This window comes from Molossus molossus, unplaced genomic scaffold, assembly GCF_014108415.1.
Source record: "Molossus molossus isolate mMolMol1 unplaced genomic scaffold, mMolMol1.p scaffold_m16_p_6, whole genome shotgun sequence".
In the NCBI taxonomy this organism is placed as follows: domain Eukaryota; kingdom Metazoa; phylum Chordata; class Mammalia; order Chiroptera; family Molossidae; genus Molossus; species Molossus molossus.
The window spans coordinates 35,251,671-35,273,269 of NW_023425399.1; the positions used below are offsets into that span (position 1 = coordinate 35,251,671).

At 39.2% G+C, this 21,599-nt stretch overlaps 1 pseudogene; it reads left to right on the forward strand.

Annotated features, from left to right (window-relative positions):
* Positions 1 to 20,248, forward strand: part of LOC118618533 — a 40,713-nt pseudogene extending 20,465 nt beyond the window's left edge.
* The last annotated feature ends 1,351 nt before the right edge of the window (positions 20,249 to 21,599 follow it).

Below are 21,599 nucleotides of genomic sequence, written 5' to 3' on the forward strand. Positions count from 1 at the left end.
AGCCAAGAGTACTCTGCCCCTTCAACCTGGAGTCTCTGCCCCCAGCAATTCACAAGCCTGGCTCATCTTTATCTCTTAGTTTTAGCTGAAATGTCACCTCCTCAAGGAGGTCTTTCTTCACTATTCAGTATAACAGTATTCCCCACCCCCTCCACCGCCACCTCAATTACACCATTCTATGTCATTTCCTTCATGATAGTTTATCGTAACAATACTTTCTAAATTTCTCTCCTTGCTTATTTACTTTGTCTCTCCAAAGTCTATTAGTCCCATAAGGGCAGAGGTCTTTTCCTGCCTTGTTCACTGACATTTCCAGCAACCAAGGCAGTGCTGGGTGCATAGAAGTATGAAAATAGACAGAGATCATCCAAACAAGAATAAGCAAAGGCTATATATTCAGAGCTCGTTGTAGTAAGGGAGTCAGCCTCATCAGTAGCATTTGGCAGATATTCAAAGGCAGGCAGAAGCATCGTAAAGCTTTATAGAAGGGAAAACTAAAAACAAAAAAAACAAGCAAGCCTCAGGTGTGCCCTGGGAACGTGGACAGTTTATGTGGATGGTTAGTGGGACACATTTTGCTTTCTCCAGTTGAGCCTAAGTTGGAAGTAGGGGCAAAAATTAAGGAAGCTGTCAGTTACTGATCAAGTCCTGGCTTTTTGGGGCCGATTGCTACAGCAGTTATGGTTCGGCTCTCTGGGCTGGTTGCCGTGGGCTGTGGGTCAGAGTGCTATTTTTCAATATGGTCCGGTCATTGTCTCTTTGGTCTCTCAGGGGCAATTCAATGCATGGCAGTTATTTTAGGGTTCTTCTGAGGCTTTGACTTTTCATCTGGCATTTATTTTCTTAGTCACTCTCACACCTTCTTTCTCTCTCTCTTTTTTTTTTTTTTTTCCAGAAAGGCCTCTCCTTGTTTTATGGCCTCACCTCAACAGTAGGCTGCTCATTTAGGTCAAGTGGCTATTTACTCTTTGGCCTCCCACAACCATCATGTCCCCACTCCTGCCAGTGTCATCCCATTGTTCTCTGAATGGGGAGAGTACTTGGCACTGGTCTGGCTTCCGACTCTAGGTTCCTAGGCCTTCCTCCTTTTGTAAACCCAGGATTTCCCTTTCAACATTTACCTCTTTATTCCTTCTCCACTTTATACCACTCTCTCTACCAAACTCTTACTTACCTACTATGGATGAAATTTCTTTACTTTCTTTGTTTGGACTATACCAGGCTTTGACTCTTTCAGTAATGTTCAGACCACATTGATGCATTTCGTCTCTCCGGTAATGCAGTCTCCTTACTCCATCTCTCGCTTCCATCTCGGCACTTTCTGCAGACCATGGGTTACTCCAAGGGTCAAACTGGCTTCTTCCCAGGTCTTCTTTTACCACCAAAAGTAAAACTGTCTTGTAAGAAAGATAAATGGAAGTCAATACTTTCCATTAAATTTCTTTTAATTCTTGAGATTCAGTGGTTTCCAACCACATGTTAACACAGCAAGAGGGCGTCTTTCACTCTTGAAAGCTTAAAAATACATACATACATACATACATACATACATACATACATACAAAGAAAATCTCTGTGCAAGGAGGGCTGAGGGTTTCTCACAGCTCTCCGTACCTCCCGGGTTTGAATGGCTCATTGCCATGGTTGGCAGATTAGCTAAGCATTGCTTAGTCATAATTATCTTGATGAAAATAAAAGCTGTAGATATGCTCTGCCCTTTCCTCTTTAGAGTATGAGAACTTGGAAGACAGGAATGAAGGCTGACATCGTTTATTTATAAAGCCAAGTCAGGGCTGGCTCACTGTGGGCATTTAAATGTTATTGATAAATAATGCACACATGGAGCTTTGGTTTGGAATGGAATTAAACCTGGAGTTCAAACATATTCTCCCTCTGGTTATATCTGTTTTATATCCTAGCAAAACGCATCAGTGAAGTTCGATATAAGTGACTAGAGGAGTGAGAAACAAGCCCCAGAGAAATAAAGTTTGTACATTCTGAGCTATTGTAAATCTTTGCCCTAAAATCATAAAATTCCAGCTTGACACAAAATTTTTGTGGCAGATGCAATGTTTGCCATTCTTCTAGCTGATTGGGAAGCACAAAAACAGTTTCATAGCAGAGGCTGATTATTGCATGTAGGCAGCATGTGCATGATTTTATAGCTGGCAATTCAGACCAAGTGTTGTGTTAGATGGTCATGAAGAAGACACATAAATCCCTCCCTCAATGAGCTTATAGTTTATTACACATTGGGTTCTAAAAACCTTAAAAAAACCCTAATGGCCTGACTTCACTTACCTTTCACTATCTTATACCTCACCACTCCCTAGCTTGCCATTTGTGATCTAGCAATATTCACTACATAAAACAATACTTGTTGTCTCTCTGCCTTTGTTTATATTGTCAGTTCTACCAGGGATAATCTGTCCCTTTTCCCTCTTTCTCTGAGTGACTCCTGCTAAGCCTTTAAGATGCAGCTTGAACATAGCATTCTCCAGGAAGTCAAGCGCATCTCTTTATGCTTCTGTGTGATTCCATGAATGGGGCCAGCATGATCCTTAGCTCGCTGTACTGCTAGCATTATTTTCTTGCTTGTCTTCTCTGGCCTGTGAGTTTCTTTGCCGTATTCATATTTTGGCAATCAAAACCTGCTGCAGAACCAGTATTGGAGGCCTGACAAAAATTTAATGAATGAATAAATTACTAGCTCTGGGGATTGTTTCTATAGGGATTCACATATCTTTATTTGGTCCACATACCCACAGACATTTTTCTTTAATGTCAGAATTGCCAAGAATAAAACTATATTCATTGTCATTTGGTTAATATTTGAAAGTCCTTAGTCACTGATGACATTTGAGAAGACAATCAGTATTTTGCTTTCAGACAATTTTCTGAAAAATAACATTGATTTATGTGAGGAAAGACTGGAATTGGCATGATCAATGAGAGATGATAAGGTTTTCAAATATTAAAAATATACAAGAGAGTAGACTAAAACAAATAAGTAGATATGTAAAATAATTAATGAGAACACAAGTAGAATATTAAAAATAAGTTATTTTATCTTTCATATTATTTATTTATAGATTTTGCTGACTTTCCTATAGATTGATTTCTTATTGATATATGAGTACTTTTGATGTATTAAGAACAATGTCTCTTCCTCATTTGTTTGCAAATATTTTCTAGATTATTTGCATTTTAATTTTGTTTATGATCTTAATTTTTATTGTTGTTAACCTTTACCCAAGAATATTTTTCTCATTGATTTTTTTTTTTTTTTAGAGAATGTGAAAGAGAGAAAGGGAGTGAGAGAAAAAGAGAAACATCCATGTGAGAGACACATATGGATCGATTGCCTTCCACACATGACCCCATCAGGGCCCGGGTGCCCTTGACTGGATATCAAACCCTTGACGCTTTGGTTTGTGGGCTGATGCTCTAACCACTGAGTAACTACAGCCAGGGCTTGTTTATGATTTTTTTTTTTTTTTTTTTATCCTCACCCGAGGACATTTTTCCTTTTTTGTTCAGGTAGAGTGGGAGGGAGAGACAGGAACAGAGAGAGAGAGAGAGAGGGAAACATCGATGTGAAAGGGACACATCGAGTGGCTGCCACCCGCACGACCAACCAGGGCCGGGGACAAACTGCAACCGAGGTACATGCCCTTAGCAGGAACCGAACCCGGGCCTCTCGGGACCGCAGGTCGACGCTCTAACCGCTGAGCCAAACTGGCCAGGTCTTGTTTATGATTTTTAAACATACATCTGATATACAAAGTAGAGCCTTTTGTGCTTAATGACCAAACTGAATAAAATTTCAGGATAAATTCTTCAATGTCACATGATTTGAATTAAGAAATTTCTTTAACTCAAGAAGGGGAAACTAAAGAAGCCTTTGACTGCTGGTTAAAAGACAGATGTTTTCCCAAGTCAGACAAAGGAAATCTTTTTCTAACAATAAGTCACAGAAGTTTACATCTTGAAGGAAGGCTAAATTTTACTGATTTTTGTTCCAATATATGTTAAACAGATCATATGCTTATATGATCCACTGAAGTATTTTATTAATATATTTTCTCTTTTTAAAAAATTTATCTTTACTATCGAAAGTATTACAGATGTCGCCTTTATAAATCAGTCTTGAATTCCTAGAATAAAATCTACTTTATCAAGGAGAAGAATTTTTAAAATGCAACATTGAATTTAATAGGCAAATATTTTACTTGGATTTTGCATTAATTTTTATGGGTAAAATTAGTTAATGAGTGTTTCCTAAATTGGTATTATGTGGCAAAAAGTATTAGAAGAATCATTTTTCAAAATGAATTGTTTTGTAGGCAAGAATTCTGATTAATTTCTTGTAACTTGGAATTTTCCGAAATTCTTGAAAATTAATTTTTTTGTAACAGTTTTATTAATAGAAGGAAAGTTATAATAACAAAAAGAAAATTTGCTCTTGATAATGTGGAATCATTCAATAAAGGATATGAACAAGCAAAAAGTCAATAATGACACTTTTTTTTTCCCCTTTTCACTTATTTATTTATTTTTGTTACAGATGTTTCTTTTTTTCCCCCACTGATTACTCCCTCCCCGTACCTCCTGGCTCTGTCCCCAGCTTTGTTGTCCATGTCCATTGTTCATGCACATATGCATATAAGTTCTGTGGTTTTTCCCTCCCCCACCACACCTTCGTCTGGGGATTGTCAGTCTGTACCCCACTTCCACATCTCTGGGACTACCGCATTTTTCAGACTGTTATGTTCATTACATTCCACCGATAAGTGAGATCATATGATACTTGTCTTTCTCTATTTGGCTTGTTTTGCTTAGGATAATACTATCCAGGTCGCTCCATGTCATCTCAAAGTATAAGAGATCTTTCTTTCTTACAGCTGAATAGTCCTCCATTGTATAAATGTACCACAGCTTTTTTATCCATTCGTCTACTGATGGACACTTGGGCTGTTTCCAGATCTTAGCTATTGTAAATAGTGCTGCTACGAACATGGGGGTACATATATTCTTTCTGATTGGTGTTTCAGGATTCTTAGGGTATATTCCTACAAGTGAGATCACTGGGTCAAATGCAGCTCAATTTTTAAGTTTTTGAGGTAACACCATATTGTTTTCCATAGTGGCTGCACCAATCTGCATTCCCACCAGCAGTGCACTAGTGTCCCCTTTTCTCCACACCCTTGCCAACATGTTTGATGATTTGTTGATGGCTGCCATTCTGACAGGTGTGAGGTGATCCCTCATTGTTGTTTTAATTTGCATCTCTCTGATGCTTAGTGATGTTGAGCATTTTTTTCATATGTCTCTTGGCCATTTGTATGTCCTGTTTAGAGACATGTCTATTCAGCTCCTCTGCCCATTCTTAATTGAGTTATTTGTCTTCCTTTTGTTGAGTTGTATGAGTACTCTATATATTTTGGAAATTAATCCTTTATCTGATGTATCATTGGCAATGATGTTCTCCCATACAGTGGGTTGCCTTTCCATTTTGATGGTTGTTTCTTTTGCTGTGCAGAAGGTTTTTAGTTTGATGTAGTCCCATGTGTTCATTTTTCCATTGTTTCTGTTGCTTTCGGTGATGTATCAGTAAAAATTCTGCTGCTTATGATGTCCGAAATACTGTTGCCTATATTCTCTTCTAGAATTTTTATGGATTCACGGGTCACATTTAAGTCTTTTATCCATTTTGAGTTTATTCTTGTGTATGGTGTAAGTTGATGATCTAGTTTCATTTTTTTGCAAGTAGCTGTCCAATTTTCCCAACACCATTTATTAAAGAAGCTGTCTTTACTCCACTGTATGCTCTTGCCACCTTTGTCAAATATTAATTGAGCATATTGCCTTGGGTCCATTTCTGGATTCTCTATTCTGTTCCACTGGTCTATATGCCTGTTCTTGTGCCAGTACCAGGCTGTTTTGATTACAGCTGTTTTGTAGTATAACCTAATATCTGGTATTGTGATATCACCTACTTTGTTCTTCTTTTTCAAAATTGCTGTGGATATTTGGGGTCTTTTTTGGTTCCATATGAACTTTTGAAGTATTTGTTCTAGTTCTGTGAAATATGTCATTGGTATTTTATGGGGATTGCATTGAATCTATAGATTCCTTTGGGTAATATGGACATTTTAATGATGTTAATTCTTCCAATCCATGAACAATGTATGTGCTTCCACTTTTTAATATCTGCCTCTATTACTTTTTTCAATAACCTTTAGTTTTCTGTTAATAGGTCCTATATTTCTTTGGTTAAGTTTATTGCTAGGTATCTTAATTTTTTTTGCTGCGATGGTAAATGGGATTGTTTTTTTAGTTTCTCTTTCTGTGAGTTCATCATTGGTGTGTAAGAATGCTGTCAATATCTTGACATTAATTTTGTATCCTGCTACTTTGCCAAATTCATTTATTAAGTCTAGTAGATTTTTGATGGAGTCTTTGGAGTTTTCTATGTATAGTATCTTGTCATCTGCAATTAATGACAGTTTCACTTCCTCCTTTCCAATTTGGATCCCTTTTATTTTTTCTTCATGTCTGATTGCTGTGGCTAAGACTTCCAGTACAATGTTAAATAAGAGTGGTGAAAGTGGACATCCCTGTCTTGTTCCTGTTCATAATGGAAATGCTTTTAGTTTCTGTCCATTGAGTATGATGTTGGCTGTAGGTCTTTCATATATGGCCTTTATTATGTCGAGATATTATCCCTCTATTCCTACATTGCTGAGCGTGTTTATCAGAAATGGATGCTGGATTTTGTCGAATGCTTTTTCGGCATCTATTGATATGATCATGTGGTTTTTATTCTTCATTTTGTTTATGTGGTGTATCACGTTTATTGATTTGCGAATATTGTACCAGCCTTGCATCCCTGGAATGAATCCCACTTGGTCATGGTGAATAATATTTTTGATATATTTCTGGATCTGATTTGCTATGTTCAGGATTTTGGCGTCTATGTTCATCAGGGATATTGGCCTGTAGTTTTCTTTCTTCGTACGGTCTTTTTCTGGTTTTGGAATTAGAATTATGCTGGCCTCATAGAACATGTTTGGAAGTCTTCTTCTTCTTGAATTTTTTGAAATAGTTTGAGGAGAATGGGTGTTAGTTCTTTTTTGAATGTTCGGTAAAACTCCCCCGTGAAACCATCTGGGCCTGGGCTTTTGTTTGCTGGGAGAGTCTTGATTACCTCTCCAATTTCCTTAGTTGTTATTGGTCTGTTCAAGTTTTCTATCTCTTCCGGGAATAGTTTTGGGAGACTGTGTGTTTCTAGAAATTTGTCCATTTCACTTAGATTGTCGAATTTGTTGCCATATAATTGTTCATAGTAGTTGTTAATGATCTTTTGTATTTCCATGGTGTTGGTTGTTACTTCTCCTCTTTCATTTCTGATTTTGTGTATTTGGTTTCTCTCTCTTTGTTTCTTGGTGGGTCTAGCTAAGGTTCCATCAATCTTGTTTATCTTTTCGAAAAACCAGCTCTTTGTTTCAGTGATCCTTTGAATTGTTTTTTTGGTTTCTATGTCATTTATTTCTGCTCTGATCTTTACTATTTCGTTCCTTCTACTTGCTCTGTGGTTTTCTTTTTGTTTACTTTCTAATTTTTTAAGTTGTGAGGTTAGACAGTCAATTAGAAATTTTTCTTGTTTTTTGAGGTAGGCCTGTAGTGCTATGAACTTCCCTCTCAGAACTGCTTTCGCTGCATCCCATAGATTTTGTGTTGTTGTGTGTTCATTTTCATTGGTTTCCAGGAAGTTTTTAATTTCTTCCTTGATCTCCTCGGTGACCCATTCATTGTTTAATAACATGCTATTTAGCCTCCCTGTGTTGAAATGTCTTTGCATGTTCTTGTTGCAATTGATTTCTAGTTTTATGCCATTGTGATCTGAGAAGATGCTTGATATTATTTCAATCTTCTTGAACTTGTAGAGATTTAGTTTGTGTCCTATCATGTGGTCTATCTTTGAGAATGTCCCATGTGCACTTGAGAAGAATGTGTATTCTGTCTTTTTGGGGTGTCATTCTCTGTAGATATCTATTAAATCCATTTGGTCTAGTGCTTCATTTAGAGTCTCTGTTTCCTTGCTAGTTTTTTGCCTACAGGATCTATCCAGTGCTGTCAATGGGGTGTTGAAGTCCCCTGCTATGATTGTAGTGCTGTCGATTTCTCCTTGGAAGTCCTCCAGAAGATTTTTAATATATTTTGTTGCTCCTATATTGGGTGCATATATGTTTATCAAGGTTATATCTTTCTGTTGGATAGATCTTTCCAATATTATGTAGTGGCCGTCTTTGTGTCTAGTTATTGTCTTCATTTTGAAATCTATTTTATCAGATATGAGAATTGCTACCCCAGCTTTTTTTTGCTTTCCATTTGCTCGGAAAATTTTTTTCCATCCCTTCACTTTCAACCTATATGAGTCTTTTGTTGAGAGGTAGGTCTCTTGTAAACTACATATAGATGAGTCATGCTTTCTTATCCAATCAGCTACTCTGTGTCTTTTTATGGGAGCATTCAATCCATTTACGTATAAGGTGATTATTGATATGTACTTATTTATTGCCATTTTCATTTAGTGTGGTTCTATTTTCCCATTTCTACTGCTAATTACAGCAGTCCTTTGAACATTTCTTGCAGTGCTGGTTTGGTGCTAATGTATTCCCTTAGCCTTTATTTTTCTGGGAAGCTCTTTATTTGATCTTCTATTTTGAATGATAGCCTTGCTGGGTAGAGTAGTCTTGGATTCAGATTCTTGTTTTTCATGACTTTGATTACTTTATGCCATTCCTTCTGGCCTGTAGTGTTTCTTGTGAGAAGTCAGCTGAGAGCCTTATGGGGTTCCCTTTGTAGGTAACCTGTTGCTTATCTCTTGCTGCTTTTAGGATTCTCTCTTTGTCTTTAATTTGTGGCATTTTAATTACTATGTGTCTTGGTGTGGGCCTGTTTGGGTTCTTCTTACTTGGGACTCTCTGTGCTTCTTGAACTTGAATGCCTTCTTCCTTCACCTAATTAGGGAAGTTTTCTCAAACTATTTTTTTGAATATATTCTCTATCCCTTGCTCATTTTCTTCTTCTTCGGGGACTCCTATGATGTGAATATTATTCTGTTTCCAGTTGTCCCATAGTTCTCTTAAGCTGTCTTCCTGTTTTTTAATAGTTTTTTCCTTTTGTTTTTCTGATTGGTTGATTTTTTCTACCCTGTCTTCTAATTCACTGATCTGGTCCTCAGTTTCCTCTACTCTGCTTTTTAAACCTTCCAATGTGTTTTTCATTTCTGATATGTCATTTTTTATCTCTTCTTGTTCTTTTTAATTTCCAGTTGGCTTATTTTCAATGTCTGTGTGTCCTTAGTCATGCTGTTCAGCTTCCTCAAGATCATGGCTCTGAATTCTAGCTCTGTTAACATGCCTAATTGCTCCACATTGATGTCATCTTCGGTGGAGGTCTCTTGCTCTTTCATTTGGCTTCTGTTTCTGTGTTTCACCATTTTGGCTATCACAGTGGGCTTTGGAGCCTGTCAAGTTTTCCCTTGGGTGTTGGTGTTCTGCTGTTTGTGGCTCCCTCTCCTGGTTTTAGATGAGTGAGGGAGGACCCACGTTGAACACCACTGTCAAGTCTTACTTTCCTGGTTAAAGTTGCCAGCCCAGGAAAGGTACTGTTATCCTCTAGCTTTTTGCCTGGAGGCTAGCAGTCTAGGTTACTTGTTGAGTTTTGGGTTGTCAGTTGATTGAAAAGCTCCCTCGGGTGCTTAGCACAAGGGGATTTCACGAGGGTGGGGCAGATGCTGGTTGTTAGTGAGCCTCAATTAGCACTTCAATGGCCCACAGGTTGGGGTTGGATCTCCGAGGGAGGGGCTGCTGCCTCTCTCAGAGCCCTGTGAAGGAGCAATGTGGCCACAGTCCTGTGTGGCTGCACTCAGCCAAAGCTCTGAGCGCCCTCCAGATCCCGAGTGTCCCCACACAGCTCCAGTCCAGCCTGCCCTCCCTCTGCCGGAGCCTAAGTTGAGTGCTGTGGCTGTTTAGCCTCTGTCCCGGCTCTGCGCTGTGGAGCCGCCTGGGAGTGTAACCCGAGGGCGCTGCTCCCAGCTAAGGCCACTGCCGAGCTGCCGACCGTGGACTCCCAGCCTCCGTCTCGCACCTTTGCAAGCCTACCAGGATCGAGTCAGTGTCCCTCGTTATATGGTCCTCGCAAGCTGCTTTTCTCTTGGTTTTTTCCATCGATTTGTCTGTGTTATAGTTGTAATTCCAGTTTGGTTCTGGGAGACGGACTGTGTAGCTTCAGTTCACTCCGCCGCCATTTTTCCTCCTTCCTCCTTTCCTGTTTTGTTGTATGATGTGTGTGTGTTTGTGTGTGTGTGTTTGTGTGTGTATTTTGGGGAGTTAATGTACGTGTCAAAAACATTAATGCTGAAATATTAATAAATATTAATATTAATTTACTGGTTCTAGTAAAACTAGAAATTAAGATTTTATTTATATATGTATATATATTCTAAATTTTATTGTGGATTATAGGATAACTTTTTTTGGATACACAATTTTCTGAAATATTTTATATACTATATCTCTTTAAAAAGCTTATATCGACGTTTCCAGATTAATCATGTTTATGGCTTCTCATAAAATATAGACAGAGGTCGATGCTGACAATATTCTACTTCACCCAAGTTATGTTTTTCCTACCCCCATGCCCAACCTAGCTTATCTTGAAGGTCCTCCTGTTTCTGTCTTATCTTACATGGCTCATTCTTACAATAATGAAACACTTTGGGACATAATCATTTCTCAGCCTCCCACTTCCCTGTCTGCATCAGTGCATGATGAAAGCTGTAATTTCCTAAGGATATATATAAAAAAAAAAGAAAAAATTGAGAGAAAAAGAAAAGAAAAGAAAGAGAGAGGGAGAGGGTGATAAGACCAAAAAAAGAAGGAGGAATTTCTGAATGGCTCAGAAGATTATTTCTTAGCTTTTGGGACATGGCTGCCCATCCTTCTGAGTGGTGCAGCTCCTTCATCCAGGATGCAGTGCAATGAACAGAAAGGATTAGTTTCTTTTTTTTTTGTCTTCTCCCTGTTTTGAATCTGTTCTGAGTATAAAGTAAGTATTGTGTAGTCTAAGAATGAAGTCCGTAACCCAAACCCTTGTCACTGTAGTTAGTAGAAATTCCTTGCTCATTTGATGTTTTATCTTCTTTGAATTTCTGTTTGCATTGTCATTATCAATATTTTGTCTTTTACTTGTTGATATCCTTGGCTTTATTTGTAAAGGTAGACAGAATGTATGGTAAACTCACTTACACTGCTACCATTTAACTGAGAAATCATGTGTATATAGTCTAAAGAAAAAACTTCCTAGAGAGAAAAATATATTTAAATGAAAAATCTAGCACTCCCATGGGCCTCTCTTTGATTGAGTTTCAATCATCACTAAACACTAAGGAAGGCCAGTTACTGGCAGGACCTGCAGGGTGCGGGGACACCAGAAAGGTCTAGGTGACCCAGCTGTGCACAAGATAGGCATATAGAATGTGAAAATGGAGGCAGAGTGAATGGAAGCTACACAGACGATTTCCCAGGACCAAATGGGAATTACAACTAAAATAAAGACAAATCCTTGGAAAAAAGCAACAGTAAAGCAGCAGGTCAGGACCATATAGCTAGGGACACTGGTAGGATCTGTGGAGGTGTGAGAGGGTGGCAAGCTGGGACCCCACGAAAAGCAGCAGTATTAGCTGTGAGCAGCGCCCTTGGGGAATAAAGACCAGGCCCACTCCACAGAGCAGAGAGCTGGGACAGAGCGCTAAAATAGCCACAGCCGCTCACCTGGGAGTTATGGCAGAGGGAGGGCAAATGGGGCTCGAACTCTGTGCAAACACCCGAGATTTGGAGGGCACTCAGAGCTTTTGCTGAGTTGCGGCCACAAAGGACAGTGGCCAGTGTGCCCCTTCCCCGAGTTGTGGGGAAACGCAGTGCCTGCCCCCTGCCCCCCACCTTGGAGACTTGGCCTTTCCCAGATGAGGCAAAGAAATGCAAATTGAGGCTCATTAACAACCAGCATCTATCACACCCTCTGGAAATCCTCTTATGCAAAACACCAGGGCTACATTCCAAGGCCCTGAGTAACAGAGACTACTATCCTCCAATAAAAAGATGGAGGATAACTGAACCTTTCCTGGGCTTGCAAATCTACCCAGCAAAGTAAGACTTGACAGTGTTGTATAACATGTGCCCACCCAGGCCCATCCCAACCTAGTAGAGGCAGCCACAAACAACAGAAAACCAACACCCACAGACTCCAAAACCCACTGATATAGCCAAAATGGTGAAACAAAGAAACAATTCCCAAATGAAAGAACAAGAGAACTCTATTGAAGATGAGATCAATGAATTGCAGTTAGGCAAATTATTAGAGGTACAGTTCAGAGCCATGATCTTGAGGAAGATAAACAGCATGAGTAAGGACATCAGCATCATGAGCAAACATATAGAAACATTAAGTGGAAATAAAGAATGACATAGCAGAAATGAAGAACACATTGGAAAGACTAACCAGAAGAGTAGAGGAAGCTGAGGACCAGATCAGTGAATTAGAAGATGGGGTAGAAAAAAATCAACAAATCAGAAAACCAAAAGGAAAAATCAATTAAAAAACTTGAAGACAGCTTAAGAGAACTGTGGGACAACTGGGTACGTAATAAGATTCGCATCATAGGAGTCCCCAAAGAGGAAGAAAATGGGCAAGGGTTAGAGAATATATTTGAAGAAATAATGACAGAAAACTTTCCTAACTTGGTGAAAGAAGAAGCATTCAAGTTCAAGAAGCAGAGAGAGCCCCAAGTAAGAAGAACCCAAACAGGCCAACTCCAAGACACATAGTAATTAAAATGCCCAAAATTAAAGACAAAGAGAGAATCCTAAAGGCAGCAAGAGATAAGCAACAGGTTACCTACAAAGGAAACCCCATAAGGCTCTCAGCTGACTTCCGAACAGAAACACTACAGGCCAGAAGGGAGTGGCATAAAGTAATCAAGGTCATGAAAAACAAGGATCTGAATCCAAGACTACTCTATTCAACAAAGCTATCATTCAAAATAGAAGGTCAAACAAAAAGCTTCTCAGACAAAAAAAAAAAAGGATAAGGGAATATATTAACACCAAACCAGCACTGCAAGACATGCTAAAAGGACTGCTGTAATTAGTAGAAGAAGTAGGAAAAAAATAAAATAAAACCACTCTAAACATATATGACATTAAATAAGTACATATCAATTATCACCTTAAAGTGAATGGTTTAAATGCTCCGATAAAAAGACACAGAGCAAGTGACTGGATAAGAAAGCATAACTCACATATATGTTGTTTACAAGAGACCCAGCTCACAACAAAAGCCTCACATAGGTTGAAAGTGAAGGGATGGAAAAAAATCTTTTAAGCAAAAAATGTTTCAGAAAATGACACGCCAAAACTGCAGAATTCGCATTCTTCTCAAGTGCACATGGGACATTCTAAAGATAGACCACATGTTAGGGCACAAACTAAGTCTCTACAAGTTCAAGAAGATTGAAATCATATCAAACATCTTTTCAGATCACATTGGCATGAAACTAGAAATCAATTGCAACAAGAACATGCAAAGACATTTGAACACATGGAGGCTAAATACCATGTTATTGAACAAAGAATGGCTTACTATGGAGATCAAGGAAGAAATTAAAAACTTCCTGGAAACCAATGAAAATGAACACACAACAAGACAAAATCTATGGGACATGGCAAAAGCAGTTCTGAGAGGGCAGTTCATAGCCCTACAGGCCTACCTCAAGAAGCAAGGAAAATTTGTAATAGACTATCTAACCTCGCAACTTAAAGAACTAGAAAGCAAACAAAAAGAAAACCCCAGAGCAAGTAGAAGGAAGGAAATAATAAATATCAGAGCAGATATAAATGATATGGAGACCAATAAAAGAATTCAAAGGTCAATAAAACAAAGAGCTGGTTCTTTAAAAAGATAAACAAGATTGATGGACTTTTAGCTAGACTCACCAAGAAATAAAGAGAGAGAACCCAAATACACAAAATCAGATATGAAAGAGGAGAGATAATAACAGACACCACAGTAATACAAAGGATTGTGAACAAATATCATGAACAATTATATGGCAACAAATTTGACAATCTAAACAAAATGTACCAATTTCAAGAAAAACATAGTCTCCCAAAACTGAACTGGGAAGAGATGGAAAACTTAAGCAGACCAATAACAACAAAGGATATTGAAGATGTAATCAAGACTCTCCAGCATACAAAAGCCCAGGCCTGGACGGCTTCACAGAAAAATATTATTGAACATTCAAAGAAGAAACAATACCCATTTTCCTCAAACTGTTTTAAAAAATTCAATAAGAAGGAAGACTTCCAAATTCACTTTATGAGGCAAGCATAATCCTAATTCCAAAACCAGAAAAAGACACTACAAAGAAAGAAAACTACAGGCCAATATCCCTGATGAACATAGATGCCAAAATCCTGAACAAAATACTAGCAAATCCAGCAATACATCAATAAAATTATTCACCATTACCAAATGGGATTCATCCCAGGTCTGAAAGGCTGGTACAACATTTGCAAGTCAATGAATGTGATACACCACATAAACAGAAAGAAGATAAAAATTATATGATCATATCAACAGACCTTGAAAAAATCATTCAACAAAATTCAGCACCCATTTCTGATAAAAATTCTCAGCAATCTGGGAACAGAGGGATCATATGTCAATATAATAAAGGCCATATATGAAAGACCTACAGCCAACATCATACTCAGTGGGCAAAAACTAAAAGCATTTCCCTTAAGAACAGAAACAAGACACAGATGTCCACTTTCATACCTCTTATTTAACATAGTACTGGAAGACTTAGCCACAGCAATCAGTCAAGAAGAAAAAAAAAAAAAAAGAGATCCAAATTGGAAAGGAGAAAGTGAAACTGTCATTATTCGCAGATGACATGATACTATACATAGAAAACTCCAAAGGCTCCATCAAAAATTTACTAGACTTAATAAATGAATTTGGCCAAGTAGTAGGATACAAAATTAAGGTCAAGAAATCAACGGCATTCTTATATACCAATGATGAACTCACAGAAATAGAAACTAAAAAAAAAAAAACAATCCCATTTACAATTGCGGCAAAAAAATTAAGATACCTAGGAATAAACTTGAGCAAAGAAATAAAGGACCTAGTCGCAGAAAATTACAGGTCATTGAAAAAAGAAAGAGAGGAAGATATAAAAAAGTGGAAGCACATACCTTGTTCATGGATTGGAAGAATCAACATAATTGAAATGTCCATACTTCCCAACGCAATCTATAGTTTTAATGCAATCCCCATCAAAATACCAATGACATAATTCACAGAACTAGAACAAATACTTCAAAAGTTCATATAGAGCCAAAAAAGACCTCCAATAGCCACAGCAATCTTGAAAAAGAAGAACAAAGTTGGAGGGATCACATTACCAGATTTCAGGTTATACTACAAAGCCACTGTAATCAAAACAGCCTGGTACTGGCACAAGAACTGTCATATAGACCAGTGGAACAGAACAGAGAACCCAGAAATGGACCCAAGGCAATATGCTCAATTAATATTTGACAAAGGTGGCAAGAGCATACAGTGGAGTAAAGACAGCCTCTTTAATAAATGATGTTGGAAAAATTGATCGGCTACATGCAAAAAAATGAAACTAGAACATCAACTTATGCCGTACACAGGAATAACCTCAAAATGGATAAAAGACTTAAATGTGACTCATGAATCCATAAAAATCCTAGAAGAAACTGTAGGCAATGAAATTTCAGACATCATACGCAGCAGAATTTCCACTGATACATCACCTAAGGCAACAGAAACAAAGGAGAAAATGAACACATGGGACTACATCAAACTCAAAACCTTCTGCACAGCAAAAGAAACAACCACCAGAATGGGAAGGGAACCCACTGAATGGGAGAGCATAATTGCCAATGAGATATCAAATAAGGGATTAATTTTCAATATATATAAAGTGCTCATACAACTCAGCAAAAGGAAGACAATGAACAACAATTACAAAAAGGGCAGAGGAATTAAATAGACACCTCTCCAAACAAGATATAAATGGTTAAGATACATATGAAGAAACGCTCAACATAACTAATCATCAGGGAGATGCAAATTAAAACAACAATGAGGTATCACCTCACACCTGTCAGAATGGCCACCATCAACAAAGCATTAAACAACAAGTGTTGGCCAGGGCGTGGAGAAATGGGGAGTCTAACACACTGCTGATGGGAATGCAGACTGGTGCAACCACTATGGAAAACAATATGGTGTTACTTCAAAATATTAAAAATTGAACTTCCATTTGACCCAGTGATCCCACTTCTAGGAATATACCCTAAGAAGCCTGAAACACCAATCAGAAAGACTATATGTACCCCTATGTTCATAGCAGCACTATTTACAATAGCTAAGATCTGGAAACACCCCAAATGTCCATCATTAGATGAATGGATAAAAAAGCTATGGTACATATACACAATGGAGTACTATGCCGCTATAAGAAAGAAATATCTCTTATCCTTTGAGACGACATGGAGGAAACTGGAAAGTATTACCCTAAGCAAAACAAGCCAAACAGAGAAAGACAAGTATCATATAATCTCACTTATTTGTGGCATATAATGAAGATAACAGTCTAAGGAACGGAGTAGTCACAGAGACGTGGAAGTGGGGTATATGGACTGACAATCCCCAGAAGAGGGAGTTGGGAGAGAGATAAACCACAGAACTTATATGCATGTACACATGAACAATGGAGATGTACAAAAAAGCTGGGGATAGGGTAGGGAGGGATGTGGAGTTGTGTATCAGTGGGGGGAAAAGGAGAAACATCTGTAACAAAAATAAGGAAATTAATTAATTAAAAAAAACTACAACAACACACTGAGGATGGCAAACTACCAGTCTCTACTTGTAAAGAGCTATTCTTCAAATTTGTTTTATGGTTAAGTGATATTCTGTTCATAGTTTATTTATATTTGTGAATATCTAGAGGTTTTGGTTCTAGTGTTTATTGTCAGAATTGTTTCTCGACATCAAGGAGAGGCAGTGCTGTATGATGCTTAGAAGATGTAGACTCCAGAACCAGAGAATGTGGGTTTAAATCCTGGCTTCTTCACATACTGGTTATGCCATATTGTAGTTTTCTAACAATTCTGTATCTTGTTTCTCCAATTGGACTTGAGGGCAATAAATAAAGTATTTTCACTATGGATATTGTGATGCTTTAATATAGTTAACGCAGTAATCAAGACAGTAAAATACTTAGAGGAGTATCTGGTATGTGTTTCTTGCTCTTAGGAAGAGAACCAAACCTTTTTTTTTTTTTAATATTTAAAAAATTATATACATCTTAAAAACATAAGAAAACAATGAAATGATTTTTGTTTGGAAAACTTTCTTTAGTTGTTATTCTAACTTATTTGCATATGTTCACTTAAGTGGTTGCAAAAGGGACCTACTGGTCTTCCTTACAATTTGGTATTTGTCATGGTTGTATTTCTGTCAAGTTCAAGTGACAGTGAGAAGCTGTTCAACATTCACTTTGCCCTCTCCCTGCCATGTTCTGGGAGTAATGCCATACTGACTAAAGTTGTCATAAAATTGCTCACTGTCTTCTCCAGACACACACAGCAATGATTAACCCAGCATGAGGATTGTATTGCTAAATACCCTAATGGGATATATACAAAACTTTAAAAATAACTCCCTTCCTCTTCTCCAACCAGGGCTCTCATTAGGCCAAGAAGAGCCTCGGAGTTGCTGAGGAGTGGGCGGTGGGGGAGTCCTTGGATCCTGCTCTATTTTAAAGAGTTTATTGTACTCTTCTTAGGTTTGTATTTCAGAGCATGGCCATCCAATGGTGTAGCGCTATAATACCATACACACAGCTGCTGCAGGGTGGTGACTCACTATCAATCTCTAGGACACAGATTAATGAGAATGACTTGCCTTAGGCCCCCAAAAACAACAAACCCCAGAGCCTGGCTCTAGTTGTCATTTGGTGGCAAGCTCACTAGATAGTATATTAAATGTACTTGGAATTAGCGCTAGCCAAATGACATGATTTGATTGGAACTATCTTGGTTTTAGTACTGGAAAGTCCCACTCTCTGGGAATACCCTCATCCTGAGGAAACCAGTACAGGTGGTCACTGTGCCTAGAATTAAGCTGCAGCTTTTCCATTTAGGACGAGCTATGTTAACTTGGACTGGTCCTGTGGCCTCCCAGGGCTCGATCTTCTTTTATAAGGTGGAAATAACAATATCAGCAGTATTACAAGAATCAAATGCAATACTGTCCATTAACATGCTTGGTATCTAGTGAGAAACTATGCCAATGTCAGAAAATGCAATCATTAATATTGTTTCTTTGGGGGAAAAAAAACAACAAAAAACAAAAAAACGGTGAGTTCTAGAATGGAGGTGGTTATATAAAGCTGAAAGACTGTATCCTGAAAACTTCTCCAAAGCACCAGTTTGCATGATGCCAAAACCAATTGTCTGACTTGGCAGAGAGATTTAAAAGAGGTTTGGGTGTGGGGGGAAAAGTGAGGTACCACAAAGATCCATAGCATGGGATTCTGATGACATCTATTTCTACTTAAAATTTGCAGTGGTTCACCCCGGCCAGTGTGGCTCAGTTGGTTGGACCATCATCCCATATACCGAAAGATTATGAGTTCATTCCCGAGTCTCATGTGGATATTTCTCTTTCTCTCCTTTCCCCTCTCTCTAAAATCAATAAGCACGTCCTTGGGTGAGGATTTCTAAAAAATTGCAGCGGCTCTAGCCATAGGTACCCACCTAAACTTTTCATGTGGCCCAAACTAGTTGGATTTTCTATCAGAAAAAGCCTTGCAATTTTTATATGTAAAATGAAGGATTTTTTATATAGAATCAATGATCCAATCCTCTTTAGCTGTAAAGCTACACCATTGCCAGTGCATTTCAGGCATCACCACCAAGGAATTTGATGAGGTGGCCTCCTCAGCTCAGTTCCTCTCAGGCCTTTGCAGTTATTGATTGATTGATTGATTTTTACTTCATCACCCCTGTCTTCTATTTACTTACCACACTGTCTAATGATCTCTTTTGCATATATATTTGCAGTTGTTTCCCTGTCTGCCCTAGGATAGTAAGTTCTTTGAGGGACAAAGAATTGCCTGTCTGGTTGACTTGTTGCCACCTCTCACACCAGCAAGGGGAAGTGCCAGCCAATATGTGTTCAGCAAATGAGTGCACGGAACATTCACGGTTATTTTCTATTGGTCACAAGTTACACGGGCTTTATATGTTTTGAATGAAGAAATAAATGATAGAAAAATTAAATGACCCAAGTATGAATAGGAATAATACAAATTTATGTCAGCAGTATTTTAATTTCTTTCAAAATCAACCTTTTTTTTTTTAGAGTTGATCATGGTGAGTGCAAAAGATCTGGAGGAGAAACGATTGCAGCAGGGAGCGGAGGAGGCAGGAGACCGACCGACCGACCGGAGGGGAGCTGGGTAGGCACCAGGGCCAGGATGCGGAAGAGAGGGTAGAGCGCCTCCCGTGGGAAGTGGAGGGAGAAAGGCAGGCCCGGGAGCAGGATGAGGCTGAGGTGGTCTCCTTGAACCATGGGATCCAGCTGGCTGAAGAGGAGCTGGACCGTGCTCAGGAGGGCCTGGCCCCTGCCCTGCGAAAGCTGAAGGAAGCTGAGAAACCTGCCAATGAGAGAGAGGTATGGACGTTACTGAAAACCGAGCTTTAAATGATGAAAGAAAGATGGAACTCCAGGAAATCCAACTCTGGAAAACTAAGCCCACTGCAAGAGAGGCAAATAGGAAGCATGAAGAGGTGGCCCGTAAGCTGGTGGTTATCGAGGCCGACTTGGACCGCACAGAGGAACGAGCTGAGCGGCAGGTCCCGCGGACAAATGGATGAACGATCAGACTGATGGACCAGAATCTAAGTGTCTGGGTGCTGCTGAAGGAATGTGCTCTCAAAAAGAAGACAAATGTGAGGAAGAGATAAAGATTCTTACTGATACATTTAAGGAGTCAGAGTCCCGTGCTGAGTGTGCCAATCGGTAAACCAAGCTGGAACGGACAATTGATGATTTTAAGATAAAGTGAAATGCACCAAAGAGGAATACCCCTGTACACAGAGGATGCTGGACCAAACTGCTTCACCTGAATGACAGGTAGCCACCTCAGCCCGGCCCTGCCGCTGCTCTGCCCTCGGACCTGACTCTGCCTGAGGCCAGATGCTTGACCTGCCCTTTAAACTGAGGGCTGATCTCCAGAGGAAAGGCTGTCCTCTGCTTTCACTGCTTCCCACTCCCACCCATGTCTTTTTCGCCAAACTGTCTCTGCCTCTCCTCAGAGATTTGGGTTGGGCTAGAGGCTGAGCACCTTTCAAACCACACTGAAGGATATGTGAGCACAATGCAATGTATCTTTAAAAGCATGTGGTGAGCCCTGGTCGGTTTGGCTTAGTGGTTAGAGCATTGGCCTACGGTCCAGAGACACCCGGGTTTGGTTCCCGCTAAGAGCACGTACCTCGGTTGCAGTTGTCACTGGCCTTGGTTGGGTCGTGCGGGTGGCAGCCACTCAATGTGTCCCTTTCACATCGATGTTTCTCTCTCTCTCTCTCTCTCTCTCTCTCTCTCTTTCTCTCTCTCTCTCTCTTCTTCTCTCTCTCTTCCTCTCCCTCCCTCCTGCTCTGTCTGAAGAAAAAATGGAAAAATGTCCTCGGGTGAGGATAAAGAAAATAAAAATAAAAGCATATGGTGACATCCACATTTTGTAATTACCTTTTTTGTTGTCGATGTGGCAGCCATTTGTAAAATATTCTAAATAATTCCACAGATCTCAAGTAGAGGTCTAATCTCTTTCTCACTTTTAGGAGGTAATTTTTCAGCTTAGTCCATATTGCCCTCTCCACAGAGGAGGGAAAGAGGGATGGGCCTGCCTTACTGAAAGCCAGAGCCCAGAGTGACGCCACTATGGGGGAATCATTGCTTTGTGCAGAGTACCAGCCAAAGCAGAAAGCTGGTTGCAGGAAGAGTTACCCCCCCCCCCCCAAGGATGGTGTTCCGGTTTCAGCTTTTAAGGTATCTTTGGGCATTTCTATTTTTTGCATCAGAAGTGACCGAACAAATTAAAATGGTGAGACCTCTTTGAGACTAAATCCTTGGCCCATCTCTACCCTCTTCGCAATGGTTCACGGAATGGATCATGTGCCCCTTATGTTGAAGTGACCAGTTACTTCTGAAAGAAAGAAAATGATGTTTTTGCCACCACCCTTTTCTGGGTCTGAAGCTGCTGTCTCTAAAAGTGCCATCTTATTGTGCTTTGTATTAGTTAGTGCTAGAGAAATCTTGAATAGTTTATATACAAAACTTTTAACATTTTGTATTATTTTAAAACTTTGCTTCTTTGGGGTTGGGGCTCACTGGCCTCCCATCTGGCTTTGAGAGCTCCC